Source organism: Puntigrus tetrazona, chromosome 4 (assembly GCF_018831695.1).
Source record: "Puntigrus tetrazona isolate hp1 chromosome 4, ASM1883169v1, whole genome shotgun sequence".
Classification (NCBI taxonomy): domain Eukaryota; kingdom Metazoa; phylum Chordata; class Actinopteri; order Cypriniformes; family Cyprinidae; genus Puntigrus; species Puntigrus tetrazona.
In genome coordinates this window covers 20299073-20319454 of record NC_056702.1, presented here as the reverse complement: position 1 = coordinate 20319454, position 20382 = coordinate 20299073, and the positions used below count along the sequence as shown (strand labels likewise).

The 20382-nt window shown below is 42.1% G+C and overlaps 1 long non-coding RNA gene and 1 pseudogene across 1 annotated transcript; both read left to right on the top strand.

The window, feature by feature from the left end:
• The first annotated feature begins 1362 nt into the window (after positions 1-1362).
• The window catches only part of LOC122342269, a 38054-nt pseudogene continuing 19034 nt past the window's right edge, over positions 1363-20382 (top strand).
• LOC122343168 lies at positions 8265-16248 on the top strand. The gene is made up of 3 exons (XR_006250688.1): positions 8265-8382; positions 8489-8596; positions 16188-16248. It is a non-coding gene; the product is annotated as an uncharacterized LOC122343168 (long non-coding RNA).

The following is a 20382-nucleotide window of genomic DNA, read 5'->3' as shown; positions in this document are numbered from 1 at the left end:
CTCACACTTGTTGTTTGTACGTCAGTGTCATTCATCTATAATTTTCTCTGATTTTAGGCATTACTCATGGGGTTAGGTTTAGGTGGAGAGATATATTGTGAAAATTAAATTTTTGAATTAAAATATTGTGAACACATGGCATCGCGGACATACACTTGAAAGACATGCCATTAAAAAAATAAATGTTAATACAAAATGATCTTGCAAAACATTACAAAACAATAGAGTTCGCAGACAGTAAATTAAATATTTTGTTAGTTAATGAAGCATTAAGTGAAAAATGTTAAAGAAATTTCATTTGACCTAGCATGAACAAACAATGTGTGTTTACGCTACCTCAAACAACCCCAGAATTTTGAGCCAACACAATTAACCCAAGAATGTGTTTACAGCAATAGCCCAGCACTTTTTTTTAGAATGTATAATTTTCAGCTTCAACAGTACTGTATCATGTGATTTATAGTGATGCTACATGGTTGTATTCACTTTTGCTGTATACTGAATGTTTGAATTTTGTGTGTTGTTGCTGTTACTAACTATACCACTATACTAAGTGTACTAACTATACCAATTTAGCATCAAAAAGTACACTAAATACACTTTTAATACATTTTATTACGACTAAAATACACTTAGTATAAAACAGTTTATCCAAAATAGCACACTTTAAGTTATGTTAACTAATCATTAACACGCTTAAAGTATACTGACATTTTGTCTTGCTGTATGGGAGATTTACATAAAAATGAGGAACAAATGGTGTCTTTATTGTGTCTTGCTGCTTTTGTCTCATTACTTTAACTGATGGTCATGGTTCATGCTAATCAGTCTCTGTGTTGAGTGTGAACCTTCTCCAATCTCTGTTATAATGAGTGTTATAGTTATGCTGATTAGAGTTGGTGAAAATATGGGTAAATTCCTGTAACTGCTTACATTATTTGCATACTTAATCTTTTGATAATGGCCTCCTGAAATCTGTATAAAACTAGAGTGATTCAGTGTTTTAGTCAGTCTTGAAGACCGAAGTGTCTCAATCTCTGAACTTCACTGCTGAGATAACTACAGCTGTAAAGGGATATTGCAGGTATTTTGTCTTAACCTTATATTTAAAAACATCATTAATGAGATGAGGAGTAACATCAATGCACATGAAGATCAAAGAAGCCTTCAGAGTCAAGCATGAAACTAAGGTACAAGCAAAAATGTTGTTTATAAAAAAGGAGAGCGAAGACGTAAAGATTGAAGAAGCACTGAGAGTCAAACATGAAGAAACCGAGGAACAAACAAAACTGGCGCTTAAGGAGGAAGAAGACGAAAGATAGAAGAAACAGAGAGTCAAGAAGAAACTGGTGTTTTATTAAAATGGAGAGTGAAGATGTGAAGGTTGAAGAAACATTGAGAATCAAACGTGAAGATTCTGAGGAACAAACAGGTGGGTTTTCTTCTAAAAGCTGGACTCACTTACTTGATCCTTATTAAACATTTATTAAACATTTTTGAAGAATGTCTTATCAGTCTTGTAATTGAAATGGTTTTATCTGACATGGAGCGAGAACTTCATGTGGACAGATATGTTGAAATTACATGTCACATTACCTATAAAATGAGAAATGAAACATACAAAACTCATCATTAAGACATACATATCATCTAATGATGGGAAGAGGTTTTGAGCTTAGTGTGTTAATCTCAAATTCTTGAGGGTTTTAGTTCCAACCCCATTCAAACCTGATCCAGCTAATCCAGCTAATCTTCTGACTCTTCAAATCTGCAGAGCTGTGGGTTTAAGACTTAGTCTACTTAGGATCTATGCATGTTGGTTTTGATTTTTGTTTTTGTGCTATTAAAATGGCGTTAATTAGGTTTTATCTTTTTTTTGCATTAGACCTGACGACACTGAAAGAGGAAAGTCAAGAATTCAATAAAGAAGAAGATGACATTCATTCTGAAAAGACACGAAAAAGAGATCAAAAGACAGCAAACAGAAGATATTTCACCTGCCATCAGTGTGGAAAGAGTTTCAACAAAAAGGAAAGCTTGAAGTCCACACAAGAATTCACACCGGAGAAAAGCCTTTCACCTGCCAACAGTGTGGAAAGAGTTTCATTCAAAAAGTAAATCTTAAATACCACACAAGAGTTCACACTGGAGAGAAACCCTTCACCTGCCAACAGTGTGAAAAGAGTTTTACTAAACCAGGAAACCTTAAAGACCACATGAGAGTTCACACTGGAGAGAAGCCTTTCACATGTAAGCAGTGTGGAAAGAGTTTTATTCAAAAACGCATCTTAAAAACCACATGAGAATTCACACGGGAGAAGCCTTCTCCTGCCCTCAATGCGGAAAAGTTTTGCACATAAACAACACCTCGATGCCCACATAAGGATTCACACCGGAGAGAAACCTTTCACCTGCCAACAGTGTGGAAAGAGTTTCACTGAAAAAGGAAACCTTAAGAAACACATGAAGATTCACACGTAAGAGAAGGTGAAGAGTTTCAGATGTAAAGTAGATCTTTAACATGTAAAAATCACACCAGAGTGATTACTGTTCGGTGTGTCATGTGATTAACTGCTAAGTTCCAATATGTTTTCATGCTTTGTCTGGTGGACGATGGACACATGCTTGAATAAAATCAAAGGGAAGCATGAAAATGTGCCTGAAAATGGTAGATAAATTACTAAATTTAGAAACTGTAAGTTGTGTTAACTTAAAACATTTCTTTGAAAGAAGTCAGGACTGGGGCTAGAACCCGGGTCTCTGGCAAGAGATTCTTATGTTCCACCTCTGAGCCACAGAAGACAGTTGAACCCAATAGTGAGGCCGCGTTCTTGGATTAACTCAACAAAGTTTAATGAGCAAAAGCAAAGGGTACAAAAAATCCTTTTCTTAGAGAAGGTCAAAACAATAATCATCAGTCCAAAAAAGATACAACAGGAGGGAAAAAAACTCCAAAACTAAATTCAGGGAAAAGGCATCAACAAGCCAATATTAACATAAAAACAAAAGATTTGCCAAGAAAAGTTCTAGAGTAGACTTACAATAGGACTGGCTAAGGAACATCAATATCCAAGCAAAGAACCCAAACGAAGTCCTCTGTTTAAATACATTGGCTAAAACGAGGCACATGTGAAAGCAGTTGCACTGATTAGAAACAAACAACGCAGACACGAGGGCTCTATAGGGACATCTAGTGGCCAAAATAAAGCATTTCAAGCAAAAGCTCTGACAGAAAGAGCTAAACTGCATATTGACAAAGTAAAAACAGAATTGTCATTCATTAATTAATAAAAAATAAGAAACAGTAAAAAAAATAAGCACAATTACCTAAGAATTCATTAACTAAACGTTATGCAATCTAGGAAAACCCAACACAAGTTGAAAACATATTTTGCCCATAACAAAAGTTATGGCGATCGGAAGTTGGCCGATTCTTTGTTCTTTGGCCATATTTTTAAAAATGCATATATTTTTATACAAATTCTTCTTTCTGTGTCAAACTAACAATATACATTAAAGCCACCTTTCTATGTTGTTTTTTTATACATTTCAACCTCCTTATATGTGTCATGGAGTGCTCTAAAAATTCCTGGTATATGGCTTGCGCTTGACCTTGGAACTCAGAAAACACAGTGGACCAACACCAGCAGATGACAACAGACCCCAAACCATAACTGACTGTGGACCTCAAGCAACATGGATTCTGTGCAAAGATCTTCGTTTTGCAATGACCTTTTGCAATGTCTTGCCCTCCTTATGAAGGTTCTCAATGGTCGTCTTTGAACGACTGTCAAGTCAGCAGTTTTCTTCAAGACTGTGTAGCCTATAGAACTAGACTGAGAGACCATTTAAAGGCCATTGCAGGTGTTTTGAGTTAATTATCTGATTACAGTGTGGCACAGGTGACTTCAATATTAAACCATATCACAATATAAAACTTTTCTGAGATACTGAATTTGGGATTTTAGTTTAGGGATTAGTTGTCAGGTATAGTCATAAAAATTAATATACAATTTGAAATATTAAAAGTCTGTGTGTAATGAATGAATATATATATAAAATATATATACTGTAAATACTATATTTTTAATCTTAAATAGTGTTGTATCATGATTTGTGACGCTACATGTCACGTTCGTGGTTTGACGCGAGAGAAGGAGCACTCGAGAAGCAAAATAAACTTAAACAGATTTAATCTCAACGGGCAAAATAAATATACAAAAGCAAGCAGAACAAAAAGCACAAGTAGACCTCAGGAACAAAAACCACGCATGGACATCGGGTAAGGACATTGACGATCGGACAACCGGAATACAAAGACACAGGACTGAAATACACAAGGAAATTGATCAAATTAACAGGGAGCAGGTGAAGACAATTACACAATTAACATGAAGGGAAGGTAGGGCACAGAGAGCACATGGCACGAGTCAAAAACAATAACAGAGTCCGGAGATGTGACACTGCATGGATGTACTCAATATTGAGCAATATTGACACGACATACATCCACACTGCTAATCATGATATTCATTCTATTAGGTAGTATGGCTTTTTAATACAGATTTTTTCCCATCCGATGTAGTAAAAGAATCTTATATTTTTTGAATTGTAAATGTATAATTTAAAATAGTTTTGTATTGTATTGTATTATTGTTTGAGAAAAGTCAATAGGGCGATCTCAATAGTTTTTAGCAGGGGTAGGACACCTGCGCTACTAAAGTTTGAACCACACGACCGTAAACAGCATCTGTTCTACTTGATGGTCCATAAAAGTATTAGTGGTAAACAAAGTTCTTTAGATGCCTTCACTGAATCCATGTCTGGTTAGTTCCTTCTGTCACACAAACAAGGCATATTCAATTGCATTACAAAGAAGTATTTATTAGTCTCTCATTTTAAAGATGTGGTCAGCTCATTTGCAGCAATGGCCTGAGAATATAGAATATTTGAATAATTATCGCATTTGCATGTTCATGGTTGTCTGATGTTGATTAATGACAACATGGCATTTGTATGTTTTTTTTTTTAATGAATGATAATTTAAAATTACTTTATTTTAATTTATTTTAAGTAATCTACCCAGTTCCAGTTATAACTATAAAACACTTTTTCTAGTCTAAAAATGTCCCAAGATGTTATAATTTACAGTTTATCTTTTTAAACTGCTTAAAACTATTTGAAACGTCAACAAGCAATTGTAGTGCCCCCCTGCGTGAAAACTCTGCGTGTTTTCTTCAGAGGAAATGGATATGAGTCATCAACATGCAGTGACGTCAACAAACCAAAAAACGAAAGAAAAAGCTGGTCCGTTGGGTGAGTTTATCATCTTCCAATAATATATTTTCAAAGTTTACTTACACTATGCTCACGAAAAGATTTTATAAATTTATCGCTGTAGCTTTAATATTCTGCTTTTGTGACTCTCAGAACAGCCTTTAATACCAAAGAGGATACCAAGTGATCATAGGGTACATCCAAATGTACATCTTAGAAAAAAGTGCTTTACACTACTTCAATAGTGTATGATTTGTGAAAATATTATTTTAAACACTGTTGGGTGCTTCTAAGCTAGAAGGACAGATCCAATTAAGGCTTTATATTTTGAGTGCCATCTAAAATGTAATGGATGTCCACTGGGCTGAGCATAGTGGTTAACTAATCCTGACAGGTTTAACTACTTGTCATTTTGCTTAGGTTGTCAAACCAAAGTTCACTACAATGTGCTGTACCAGGTGCATTTTTAAGCTTCCTGGCTGCTCATGTCACCTCGCTCTTTACATTCAGCTCTCCATTACACATGTGCTTCATTTCAGAAGTGTTCTTGATGCTATCTAAGTTACCTTTGGGACCTAGTTTGTAGCAAGTAAAGATGGTAATGATGTTTTTGGAGTCGTTTTATCCTCCTCTGCTGAGATCTTGAGAGATTTAATGTATTATTTTATTTGCATGCTGCAGTTGTAGTTGTTTTGTTTTGTTCTTATTCTTTCAGTGATTCTGCTTGCTAACAGGAGCTGGCTAACTTAATCACAGTGTCTGAATTCATCATGTTGACATGTGTTATGTGTCACACGTTAGCAAAAAAAGTAAAGAAAAAAACCTTAATGTGATCTGTAATGATTAAACAACCGACTCTCCTGTGGCCTCATGGGATAGGAAAATGTCCACCTTATGTGTACTGCAAAACCGTTGGATGCAGTAGTATGGATTGAGACTGCATACTGTTTTTTTGCATACTATATAGTATGGAAGTATCGGATGCAGCGTTGTTCTCAGCGCTGGACTACAGCAATAAAGTAAACTAGTAAAACAGATGTTTATCAGAATTTAAACTGGTCTAAATAATTACTACAATAAAGACCAGTAAATTAATGTCAGAATGTTGTCATTTTATATTTTGAAAGAGAACAGTTCATTTGAATGTGACTTTGTCCAAATGCAGAACTGAATTCTTTATGGAGACGCACAAGAGCACCGCCTCTAAAAAGAGTCACAGTGAAGAGGAAGAAGAGGTGAATGCAGAAGTTGCAGAATCTACAGGACCCTGCTGTGTTCCGATGAAGAGCAATGAATACATGCCACAGTCACCCCCTAAGTTCAGTGATGGAACAGCGACATTTAACCCCAGGTGAGATAATAAACAGCAAGAAACAAGTACCAGGTACGTCTCCGCCTAGGCAGGTTATACTCAATTTCGGGTTGCCGAGATGGAGGCCATGGAGAAATATATTTCTAATTCTCTAGCAGCTGGGATCATTCGGCCCTCTTCTTCCAAGGGGTGGGGCAGAATTTTTCATTGTTCTGAAGAAGGATGGCTTTCATTGTTGATGTCTTCAGCATTCTAGGTTGATTAGTTCATATATGTTTACCTGTGTTGGAAACTTTTTTAGCTTCTTTTTAAGAAGAGACCAGGAGATTCTTGGTAAAGCAGGAGTTCATTTTTATTTCGTTGCTGTAGTCATCTGCAAGAAGTCTTCAAGAAATCTTTAAGAAAATCATCAAGCAATCTCCAAGAAAATCTTCAAGAAATCTCCAAGAAACAAATCTAACTGAAACATGTTAGGTTGGAGTTTATATGTTTCAAAGGGGGAGGAGTACACAGAGGTGGAGACCAGTAAAACAAAAGTATGCAAATGCAATCAGAAACTTAGCCCAGAACAGGAACTTTCCGATCCTTGATCTATTTAGCATCCAGGTGTCATTCAAATGCATAGGTGAAACAAAAGGCACAGTTGTACCTTAGGATTAGCATTCACACTTGATTTAGGACACCTACCAGATGTTCAAGAACTGAAAGACAAAAGATAACTGTCTCGGGGCTTGGGCTTCCTGCTCTTAGAATGTAAATCACAATACACATTCAGCATATACTGTTATATTGGAGTCTGTGTTTAACCTTTTATAAATTTGTAATACAGCACCTGGATGACATTTTCTTAGTCTTTCCAGCAACATGTGCAGCACATCAAGCGAATGCTCCAAAAGCTGCTGGAGAATTGGGTTTGTTAAGGCAGAGAAGTGCACGTTTCACACACATCTGTTTTAGGTTACATCATTACGGCTGGGGGAGTATGCATGGACCCTGAGAAGGTTAAGGCTGTGTATTGGCCAACCCGATTCCCTTTAAGGCCCCGAAGAGGTTTCTGGGGTTCGGACATTTTTACAGATGTTTCATGCGTCATTTCAGCCAACTAGGCAGTCTGACAACCTTGACCTCCACCAAGATGGCGCTCAGGTCGTCAGTACAACTGAAGCTGCATTTGCCAAACTGAAATGCTGCTTTGTTTCTGCTCCCATTCTTACAGTGAAGAGGAGTGTGTGCTATTCCTATAGAAATTTAACTATTTTGAGGAAATCAAACCTTTTTGAGTTGTTTTGATTAAACTGATTGAACATTCATAGAATACACCTTCTCGACTAATCGTCCAGCATCTAGTACAATTCAGTGTTTTCTCCTGTGTCTGTCCACCTGTTTTAGTTCTCCCAGATTGTTTCCCCATGTTTAAAGCCCATTTTTAAAGCCCATTCTGTTTAGTCATTTTTGTCCATCCTTGAAGTATTTACATTGTTTTGGTTATCCTGTGTTTCCTATGTTGGAATTTGGCCTTGTCTCTTTCATGCGACACATAATGTTACAAGGGGCCTTCTTGCTGTCTTGGAGGTGTCTGGCCAAGCACCAATTTGAATACCACACCTGCACTGACTGTAGTTACAACAGTGATCAGTGGCAATAATCACATGAATTATGTTTTTCTTCATTACCTTTTAGAGTAAAAGAAAAAGAGCAGCACAACCAGAACCCAGCTGCTTTTCTATAAAGAGTGACACATCCATGCCAGAACCCCTTAGTTTTGGAGATGGAGCAGTGACCTTTGAGACCAGGTGAGAAAGTAACCATTGATTGAGAAAAAGAGACAGAATGGCATCTAAAATATCAGTGATAAAAATCCATTGTCTGAAATATTTACCTAACTTTCTGTATCATTAGAAGAAAAAGAGCAGCACAACCAGAACCCAGCTGCTTTTCTATAAAGAGTAACACATCCATGCCAGAACCCCTTAGTTTTGGAGATGGAGCAGTGACCTTTAAGCTCAGGTAAGACAGTAACCATTGCTGGAGACAAATGTCAGAATTACAGTTTAAACTAGTAGTTCTCAATATTTAACTTATTGTTAGTCTGGTTTCCCATGTTCAGATTCTTGCCTGTGTATTTCAGATTATTCGGATTTATTTACTGTATATTGCTTCTGCCACACAGATCTAAAATAAACATGCTGTTTCTATCCAAGCTGTTAACTTTCACAGACACAACCAGCTGTTTTTGAACCTTAACCTTGAGGTTTTGTAAAACCTTAATGTGTGTGAAAGAGAACTTAGTTTAGTTTTTCTGCTTTCTGTCCTTGTGCTTCAGATGTGCGCACTCAGAAAAACGTATATCAGAAGTTTGAACTAATATGGTTTAGAATGCAATGCAGGTTCAAGCTGTAATGGCACAGCAAAAATAGCAAAATCCACTTTTGCTATATTAATGGCAGGAAAAAGCGGTGAATGCACCCAGGCAAGTCTCAAGTCCCATTCCCTTTAAGATCGGAACGCTATTTACATGGTGGAATTTGTTGGCAAAAAGCTCAACGCTACTTATGTGAAGAAAACGATCTGCTCATTCCCAAGTAAAAGTGTGCGAGTGGAATCTACAAATATATATATATATATATTATTGTGACGAAGCGTCCGAGGATCGATCAGCGTTGCCCTGGGAACAAAACACGGAACACCTACACCAGCCACTCAACGACGGATTCGCCCACACCTGGAGCTCATCAGCCGCGGGCCAGATAAGCCCGCCAGGCGACGGCTTCATTGAGCCACAAGACTCCGTAACGCAAGCTAACCTTTTGTCTCTTTCTTTGTCTCCCAGAAGCTACAACGTGAGCGGGCCTGCCTGAGCTACTTCCCTAATACCTCACAGTGGACTCCCTCACGTTATTAAGCACGGGGAAACACCGAGACGACTCACCGCTGCACTCACCGGATTCACCGCTACACCACCCCGGACACACCGCCGCACTCCTCGCACGGACTCACCGCTCACCTTCTGTGTATTGTCTAATAAATACACCTCCGGGTTTCACTGCACCTGTTTCTCTTGTGCTTCCTCTGCCTCGCCACAAGTGGTGGAGCAGTTTTTAAGCGCAAGAGAACAGAGGAAACAAAGAGAAAGGAAGAGCGCTGTCGCGCCTCTATTAAAGGTTCCCCACAACATCAACTTCTCTCTTTGTTTTCCTCCCAGGCAGCGCCGCTTCCCGCGAAGATGGAGGAGTTCCTCCAACGCCTCTCAGAGGTTTCCATTCGCCAGCAGCAGATCGTCGAGCATTTGGCTACCCGCCAGAACGAGACCGAGCAGGAGCTCGCTGCTCTCCGCCGCCACTCAACCACGCCCCGGCCGTGCCTGATCTCCGGATGCAAGCCACACAGCTGCTACCCAAAATGTCCGCCAGCGATGACCCAAATATATCTCGAGATGTTCGAGCCGTCGCAACCACGGAGGGATGGGACCGAGGGATTGGGCACGCGTTGGCCCCGCTGCTGTCAGGAGAGCCCCAGCGCCTTTACTTCAGCATGCCGGCCGACCTGGCGAATGTATACGCACGACCTAAAGAGGGAAATCTTGGGCAGGGTCGGTCTATCACCGGTCTGCGCAGCCCAAGCCTTCCAAGAGTGGGTCTTCCAGTCTCGCCAGCCGGCAAGGACCCAGGCCGCCGAACTTACTCGGCTAGCGCACACTGGCTCCTGGACGGGACACCAACCCCGCCATCATCGTGGAAAGGGTGGTGATAGATCGGCCCCTGCGGGCTCTCCCGGAATTATCGCCAGGCGGTCGGTATGAGAAACCCCAAGAACGTCACAGAGTTGGTTGAGGCGGTCGAGCTGGCGGAAGCCGCACAGCGTTGAGAGGCCGGGGAGGCGGCGCCATCTTTCCCGGAGGGTGTCCCAGGAGCGGCCGCCGCCGGAGGGCACCCGCGACCAATGGAAAGGGCGGCGGTCCCGACCGTGAGAGATGAGCCGATGCCAACCGAAGAGGCTTCCAACTCCTCTAGAGCGTGGCTGGCAGGCTGCAGTCTCCACCGGGAGCTTCCCAGCGCCGCGCACCGGAAATCCCCGCCGGCCTGAATGGACGGAAGTTCAGAGCCCTCCTGACTCTGGCAGTACCATCAGCCTGGTTCAGTCCTCGCCTCCTACCCAGCCAAGACGGAACCGCGGAACGCGGCTGCCACTGACCTGCGTCCACGGGACACCAGGAAAGTCTCCACCCGTCTCATCACCGTGGCACGCGACAGGAGGAAGCTGGCCCCTGGAGGTGGGCCTCGTACAGGACCTGCCGGTACCAATCATCCTCGGGCGGGACTGGCCGGGTTTCGAGGAGGCGCTACACACCGCGACACAGCCTGTCAGCCCTCAAAGCCCTCGCGGAAGAGGCGAGAGGGGAGAGGAAACCGCCGCCTGCCGCTCTCCTAGCATCGGACAGCGGGAAGAGATGGTGAGTCCCCTCCGAATACTACTAATGTATTCTTTGATGTGTTCCAACAGGTAGTCGGAGGGGCTCGTTCGGCGGGCTCAGCGGGAGGATGACCGGCTCAAGAATTGCTGGAACCAGGTACATTTCATGGATGGAGAAGAGACGCGGCCCGGCCCCATCCTCTTCCCCATTTTATTGTGGAGAACGGCCTACTCTATTGTGTCGCCCAGCGGAGGGGGGAGGAGAAACGGCTCCTGGTGGTGCCCCGAGGAAAGTGGACACCATCTTGAGCTCGCCACGCCCACCCGCTGGCCGGACACCTCGGGCCGCCAACACTATCAAGAGGATCCGGGACCGCTTCCACTGGCCGGGCTCGACGGAGATGTGAAACTGTTCTGCCAGGCCTGCCCCGAGTGCCAGAAGACCTCGCCGGCCACCTCCCCTAGTCCACTTATCCCGCTGCCCATAATCGAGGTGCCCTTCGAGCGCATCGGGATGGATCTGGTGGGCCCGCTGCCGAGGTCTGCCCGCGGCCACGAACACATCCTGGTGATCGTGGACTACGCCACCCGGTACCCCGAAGCCATCCCACTCCGCAAAGCCACCGCCAAGGCGATCGCCCAGGAGCTCTTCACCCTGTCCACCAGAGTGGGGATACCCGGGGAGATACTGACCGACCAAGGCACCCCGTTCATGTCCCGAGTGATGGCACGACCTCTGCCGGCTGCTACGGATCCAGCAGCTGCGCACCTCAGTGTACCACCCCCAGACGGACGGACTTGTGGAGCGGTTCAACCAGACACTGAAGCAGATGTTGAGAAGGGTTGTCTCCGAGGACAAACGGGACTGGGACCAGATGCTCCCCTACGTCCTCTTCGGGGTGCGAGAGGTGCCCCAGGCCTCCACCGGCTTCACCCCATTCGAGTTGCTGTTCGGCCGACAGCCGCGAGGCCTGCTGGACGTGGCAAAGAGGCTCAGGGAGCAGCAGCAGCAGCCGGATGCCCAGAGGTCGGTCGTAGAACACGTCCAAGCCATGCGGGACCGAATTGAACGGGTGATGCCCCTCGTGCGGGAGCACATGACGCGCAGGCCCAGCAGCAACAACAACGACACTATAACCGCCCTGCACAACCCCGGGAATTCCAGGTCGGCGATCGGGTCGCGGTACTAGTCCCCACAATGCTTGCAAATTCCTGGCCACCTGGCAGGGTCCATATACCATCCTGGAAAAGATTGGCCCGGTTACTTACCGAGTCCGCCAACCAGACCGTCGACGCACGAACAAATATACCACATTAACTTGTTAAAGAAGTGGGTGGGGACTAGAGAACACCTTTCCACACTCGCCATTCAGGAGGGCCCGCGTCGTCGACACCAACGCCTTGCTCGCTCCGCACAGAAGACGGAACTCCAACATTTGGTCGGTCAGTTCTCGGATGTGTTCTCGCCCACGCCGGGCAGACTAACCTCCTCCAGCACGAGATCGGACCCCTCCGGCGTCATCGTCCGGCAGCGGCCCTACCGATCCCTGAGGCTCGCCGGCGAGCTATTGAGGGAGGAGGTAAACCAAATGCTGAAGTTGGGGGTGATTGAACCATCGACGCCCAGCCCGTGGTCCAGCCCCATCGTCCTGGTTCCAAAACCGGGCGGCACCCTCCGCTTCTGCAATGACTACGGCGACTCAACCAGGTCTCCGAGTTCGACGGATATCCCATGCCCGTGTAGACGAACTGCTGGAACGTCTTGGAAGGGCCCGGTATATCTCCACCTCGATCTCACCAAAGGATTCTGGCAGGTTCCGCTGTCAGAGGAAGCCAAGCCAAAACGGCTTTCTCCACCCCGGCGCCACTGGCAATACCGGTCCCTTCCCTTCGGCTCCACGGGCACCAGCCACCTTCCAGAGACTAATGGACATCTTACTCCGACCCCACCAACAGTGCGCCGCAGCCTATCTTGACCGACCTTGTGATTCACTCGGAGACCTGGGAAGACCATCTGGAGCGCCTGCGGAGGGTGCTTCGGATCTTCGGACGGGCTGGACTCACCGCCAACCCCAAGAAATGTCACCTGGCGCTCTTGCCGAAGTACCTGGGTTACCGAGTTGGGCGAGGACTGATCCGGCCACAGGAGAGTAAAGTCACCGCGGTCCAGGAGACCCGAGGCCCACCAACAAAACCCAGGTATGCGCCTTCTTGGGGTTGGCAGGTACTATCGTTGTTTCATCCCCGACTTCTCCTCCATAGCCGCCCCTCTGACAGACCTGACCAGGAAGGGGCAGCCTGAACGAGTTCTGTGGAACCCGACGCGAGGAAGCGTTCCAGAGGATTAAGGCCGCACTCACCTCAGACCCTGTCCTGAGAGCCCCGGACTTCGGCTGCCCCTTCCTGCTACAGACGGATGCTTCTGATGTGGGTCTGGGAGCCGTGCTGTCCCAGATCCAGGAGGGTGAGGAGCATCCGGTCCTATATATCAGTAGGAAGCTGACCCCCGCCGAGAAGAACTACGCCGCGGTGGAGAAGGAGGCCCTAGCCGTCAAAGTGGGCAGTCCTGGAACTGCGGTACTACCTCCTGGGCCGGCGGTTCACCCTGCTTACCGACCACGCACCCTCCAGTGGATGGCCAGGGCCAAGGACACGAACGCCAGGGTGACCCGCTGGTTCCTCGCGCTCCAGGACTTCCACTTTGACGTGCAACACCGCGCTGGGACAGCCAACGCCAACGCCGACGGCCTATCGCGGATGTGGTCGGCTTTTGCAGGTCTGTCAGGGGTCACTCCCCACCCACCCCAAATTTCCCCGTTACTACGCTCTGCTTTATCCACCAGGACCAGGACAGCGCTTGGGGGTGTGACGAGCGCCCCGAGGATCGATCAGCGCTGCCTGGGGAACAAACCACGAACACCTACACCAGCCACTCAACGCACGGATTCGCCACACCTGGAGCTCATCAGCCGCGGGCCAGATAAGCCCAGCCAGGCGACGGCTTCATTGAGCCACAAGACTCCGGTAACGCAAGCTAACCTTTTGTCTCTTTCTTTTGTCTCCCAGAAGCTACAGCAACGGACGGGCCTGCCTGAGCTACTTTCCCTAATACCTCACAGTGGACTCCTCACGTTATTAAGCACGGGAAACACTTGAGACGACTCACCGCTGCACTCACCGGATTCACCGCTACACCACCCTCGACACACCGCCAGCACTCCTCGCACGGACTCACCGCTCACCTTCTGTGTATTGTCTAATAAATACACCCTCCGGAGTTTCTACTGCACCTGTTTCTCTTGTGCTTCCTCTGCCTCATCGCCACATATATATATATATATATATATATATATATATATATATATATATATATATGTATATGTGTATGTGTGTGTGTGTGTGTATGTATGCGGTGTGAATTGGCATGATTTATCTATTTATTTGCCAATTTCATTCATCATTATAAGTAGTAATAGCTGAAATGTAAATAGATAGGCTAATTCTGATACACGCAATGACCATCCATCATTACATTTTTATATGTATGTAATTGTTGGACAACAATCCACATATAAATCCTACTATAACACATGTCGGCCAATCACTTTTATTTATATAGCGCTTTTAATATTACAGATTGTATCAAGGCACTGAACAGTATCAATTAGGAGAATAGATTGATAGTAATGTGTAATGATTTGAGGTTAAACACTTAATTTTTTATTAAATGCAGAAATCGTCTCTGTAATAAAATCTAAAGAAATGAACTGTCCCTAACCAAACAAACCAGAGACAACAGCAGCAAGGAACCAAAACCTCATCCGTGACAGAATGAGGGAAAAGAAACTGGGCTTAGTTGGAGACCAGTTCTCCTTTGTCCAGACGACCAGCACTTCTAGTTTCTAGTTTAAATTTGAAACACAGCCATGTCTGATTGTGCCAACTTGTGTGAGTAAGTGAGTGTGTGCGTGTGCGCGTCTGCTTCCTGTGAACTGTCTACAGGGCTCATCTAGGTGTTTTGGTCTCTGATGAAGTTCATCTCTTGGTGCTGATCCACCATCTGATCCGGGTACGAATTGAGAAACAGAATAAGAAAGAAACAGATAATATTAGCATAGATGTCATTCTTTTTTATAATGTAATGAGTACATTGAGTGTTATGAGGAGTGTTCCCGGTTTTGGCTTATCTAATTAATAAAGGCAATCCTTTAAAAGATAATAAAAGCATAATAATGTTATGTGTGAGCTAGGTTAAAAAGATGTGACTTTAATCTAGATTTAAACTGGCAGAGTGTCTGCTTCCCGAACAGAGTTAGGGAGATTGTTCCAGAGAGATCTGGCACCCGCAGTTGATTTTGATATTATAGGTATTATCAAATGGCCAGAGTTTTGAGAACGCAGCGGACGTGCAGGGCTATAATGTGATAACAGCTCACTCAAGTATTGAGGAGCTAAACCATTCAGGATATAGATATAGATAATTAACAAGATTTTTAAATCTATCCAATGTTTGATAGGGAGCCAGTGCAGTGTTAACAGAACCAAACTAATATTGTGAGCATTTGTTGTTTCACAAAATGAGGTCTTTTTAAATTGCATGACTTTTTAGGCATGTTTTGCTTTATACAATGTAATTTAACCATTAAAAAAGAAAATTCCAGAAAAATGTAAATGGAAAAAACTGATTCCAGAAAATAAATAAAATTGAATCTGTGGGATATTTTAAACTGAAACTTCAGAGACAAATTCTTATATCACAGATTTTAAAAAGGAGCATACTATGTCTGTTTTTAAATATTCATCCACATTGTCAATTCTGTAGTATTTTATTTTTTAAGAAAACACAGTGTTCTATCATTCCTGCAAATGTGTCCACCAGAGAGCATTGTCTCCATTTATCCCTGTATGTCCATTTACAGTGTCCTTGTGAATAGTTTTTCATTTCTGTTTGATGTCAAGGGCAAATTTTTCTAAACACTATTTCAGATTTGAAACAAACATGATGAAATTTTCACATCAACATTCAATGAATTAAACTTGATTTGATTGATTAAGGGCAGTTTCAGCCTTAAAGTATTTTAAAACTCTGAAGTATCTCAGTTAGATTTGAATATGACACACTAAAAGATCTTTCAGCTCAAGTTCTCATTTATTATTGGTGTTGTTCTTGTTTTTGCTGTATGGATAGAGATGATGAGATTGGAGACCTGCACAAGGATTCTCAACAACCAATACATGATGAATTACAAGGGTCAAAGGCCAAAACAAAACCAGTATGAAGAACATAGTATGAGAGCTTATTTGAGGGAATAAAACTCAAGAGAATCAAACCCTTCTGAACAGAATCTACACACAACTTTACATTATAGAGGGAGAGAGCAAAGGAGTGAATGAGGAACATGAGGTTTTACAGATAGAGAAAGCAGCCAAAAATACAAGACACTCCAATCTACTGCAATGACATTTTAAACACTTATCTGAACCATGATGTAAAAGAATGAAAATAATATAAAGACTGTTCTTACTAAAAGGAATCGCTGAATTGGAAAACTGCCTCTGTGCAGAAGTTCATTCTGACTGGGCTGAGGAAAAGCCAATCAGGATGTAGACTTCATGTTTGTGCTTCCATTTCGAGAGCTGAACTTGATTAAAGATCATCAGTACAGCTCTTCACAGACTTCTGCTTGACTTTTATCCTGAACTTGAAGATCTGGACTCAAATATTTATGAGGAGTGTAAAGTTGTGTTCATCTTTGATGGTTTGGATGAAAGCAGAATTTCACTGATGTTTTCAGATGTTCAGAAAGTTTGTGATGTGACTCCAGACTTCATCACTGGGTTTGTTGATATCAAACCTGATGAAAGGAGATCTGCTTTCCTCTGCTCTCATCTGGATCACCTCCAGACCAGCGGCAGCCAATCAGATCCCCACCAAATACATCAGCCGCCTTACAGAAATTCAGGATTCAATGACCTTCAGAAGGAGGAATATTTTAGGAAGAGAATCAGTGATGAGCATCAAGCAAACAGAATCATCTCACACACATCAGAAGGGCAAGAAGCCTCCACATTATGTGTCACATCCCTGTCTTCTGCTGGATCTCATCCACTGTGCTTCAGAAGCTCCTGGATGAAGGTCTGAGTGAGGAAATCCCTCAAACTCTGACTGAAATGTACATTCACTTCCTGCTGATTCAGGTCAATAGGAGGAATCAGAAATATGAAGAGAAAGATCCAGAGAAAGTCTTGCAGTCCAACAGAGAAGTGATTGTGAAACTTGCTGAACTTGCTTTTAAACAGCTGGCAAAGGGAAATGTTACATTCTACAAAGAGGACATGAGTGAGAGCAATATAGACATCACTGATGCATCAGTGTATTCTGGGATTTGTACTGAGATCTTTAAGGAGGAATCTGTCATTCATCAAAAGAAAGTCTACTGTTTCATACATTTTGAGTTTTCAGGAGTTTCTAGCTGCTATGTGTGCTTTACTGTCATCTTCTAGAGAAATGGAGCAATTGCAGTTGTTTTTATAAATATACAAACCTTTAAGGTAATCCTTTGTGTCAGCTGCACAATATCAGCAGTTGATCAAACTCTTCAGAGTGAAAACGGACACCTAGATCTTTTTGCGATTCCTGCTGGGTGCCTCACTGGAGTCTAATCAGAGACTCTTACAGGATCTACTGCCACACAGTGAAAAGCTCCAAAGGCAATCAGAGAAACTACACAGTATATTAAAGAGAAAATCAAAAGAGACGATTTTCAGAATGATATCTCAGCTGACAGATCCATCAATCTATTCCTCTGTCTTCTGGAAATAAATGATGAGACTCTGTACAGAGAGATTCAGGACTTTGTGAAATCAGACAAAAAACTCAGAGAAGAAACTTTCTCCTGCTCACTGCTCAACAATAGCCTACATGATTCAGATGTCAGAGAAGGTGCTAGATGACTTTGATCTGAAGAAATACAACACATCGGCTGTGGGTAGATGGAGACTGATACCTGCTATGATGAACTGCAAAAAGCTCTGTAAGTATTTATTAATGACATTAGAAAAAAAAAACTGTTGCCTTTGTCTTAAGGGAAACCTAACCTTAAAGCTTTTTATTTATTTATTTATTTATTGTCAAATGCAGTGTGACAACATACTTTTTTTAGTATGTGCTTAATTTTTGCTAATTTCAGCCTAAAGAAGGTGGAAAATGGAGTCGAAAATCAGATGGCTGGGCTTCTTTAACTGCTAAACATGGGTGCAAATGTTTATCTGACGAGTTCATAACAGTTGAGGACTGTCTAGTCGCAATTAGTAGTGAGGACGGTGCTCGTAATTTTATGTCCAAGGATGAATAAAGCGGTGTTGTCTTCGTGAGAAAGAGGTTTCTTTGGTTCAGCATATAGTTGAGATATTCTACCATTGTTGAGTCTTTCTAAGAAGGTTATCCTTTTGAATGTACATTACATGTGTGCATCTTGAGACAGAACAATGGAACTGGACATAGCAGGATATTTTCAAAAAGGGTTGTTTAAAGCAGCAGTCTGTCTTAGCATTTAGATTTTAATGTATAAACAGTCAAATCTCTAATTGTCACATAATTCAATTTCATATTAAGAAATTATTTTAACCCAAAAAGCTAACTATGCTCAAACTGGTTGTCTTTAAAATACAAATCCCACCAAGCAAACACATACAAAACTAAGTTACTGTGTCAGTCTAATGGATAAAAAGGCATTTCAAACGTATGGTATATAGCTGATATTTGCATCATTAATGACTTATCTGGCCCACCCACAATTAATCAGAATGCAATTTTTATTAACTTAATTAATTAATTAATTAAATAATTTTTATTAATTATTTTTATTAACTGACCCAAATAAAAAAAAAAAAAAAGTTACTGACTGCAGCTTTAATTACCAATGTGCAAAAGAGGTATTTTCCACACTTATTTTTCTTTGGATTAAATTATTTAATATCTATTTCATTCCTCTGACTATAGATGCGACAGCTGTAGTCTCTCTGAACAGCACTGTGAAAGTTTGTACACAGCTCTACAATCATCCCATTTGAGAGAACTGGACCTGAGTAACAATGACCTGCAGGATTTAGGAGTGAAGCAGCTTTCTACTGGACTGAAAACTTCACATTGTCAACTGACTGTACTGAGGTTTGACTTTCATATTCACTCAGTTACTTTGATTAAATATGTGTGATTAAATGTATCAGAAGGCTATCTAATTGCGTATACAGAGTACTGTTGCTGCTGCTGTGGACAGGTTTGGTGGTTTGAGTAGGTTTAAGGAAAAGTTATGTGTAAGGCATTGGCCAACAGTGTAAGTATAATAATAACATTTTATATATATATATATATATATATATATATACTTAAGGTAAACTATTATAAAGTGGGACCACTAATTGTTTTGAACCATTAAACTTCAGCTGATTTCAGATTTCAAATGAGTCAAGCCCAGAAACATCTTTAGATGCTTTAGATAATATGGATGCATCAGTGCAATTATGTGCATTATGTACTTTTATGTGTTGCGTGGCTGGAAAGATTCCTGTCTTGTTTTTTTGCTGTTTTCATCTTGATATTTGTATGCGTTCTAAATTGATATACAACTAACAAAAACAAAGACCTATTAAAGGAACAGCTGAATAATGTGGGAATGAACTAAAATTAAAAATTGGAACAGCTAGATGGGGTGTTTTTATGTGAACAGCTGTCCAGTGTCCAGTTAGTGTAGGAGCACTGGTGTGCATATAGACTTTTGAAAGGGTCATCAATCAAATTTTGTCTGTATATTTTGTCACCATAATAAACAAATAGCCAAACCAGTGCATAAAACAGTGTATAACATGCAAGTTCACACACTCTTTAATATTACTACAGTCATTATCAAGTCATTATGCATTCAAAGAATATGCATTCAACAGGTTTTAATCTTTTAGTATTTTAAGTTAGATTGGCAGGTTGTAGACTGACTAGTCCAGTGCTGTGAAAGTTTGTCATCAGTTCTACAATCATCAAACTCCCATCTGAGAGAGATGGACCTGAGTAACAACGACCTGCAGGATTCAGGAGTGAAGCTAATCTCTGCTGGACTGAAGAGTTGTCAATTTAACACACTGAGGTTTGTTCATTCAAACAATTATATTCAAATATTGATTTATTTTTTGTAGTGATAATATGTAGACAATCAACATGTGCAATCTGGCTGATTAACAGAAGTGTTTTTCAGTAACAAATAAAAGCTTATGAAATGTAACGCTAGTAAAGAACCCGTATACATTTAATTCCTTGTGTGAAAAACCTAATATTCAAAAAGACTTAATTAGGTTATATGAAAAGACTAAACAACCAGTCTGGACCGAAA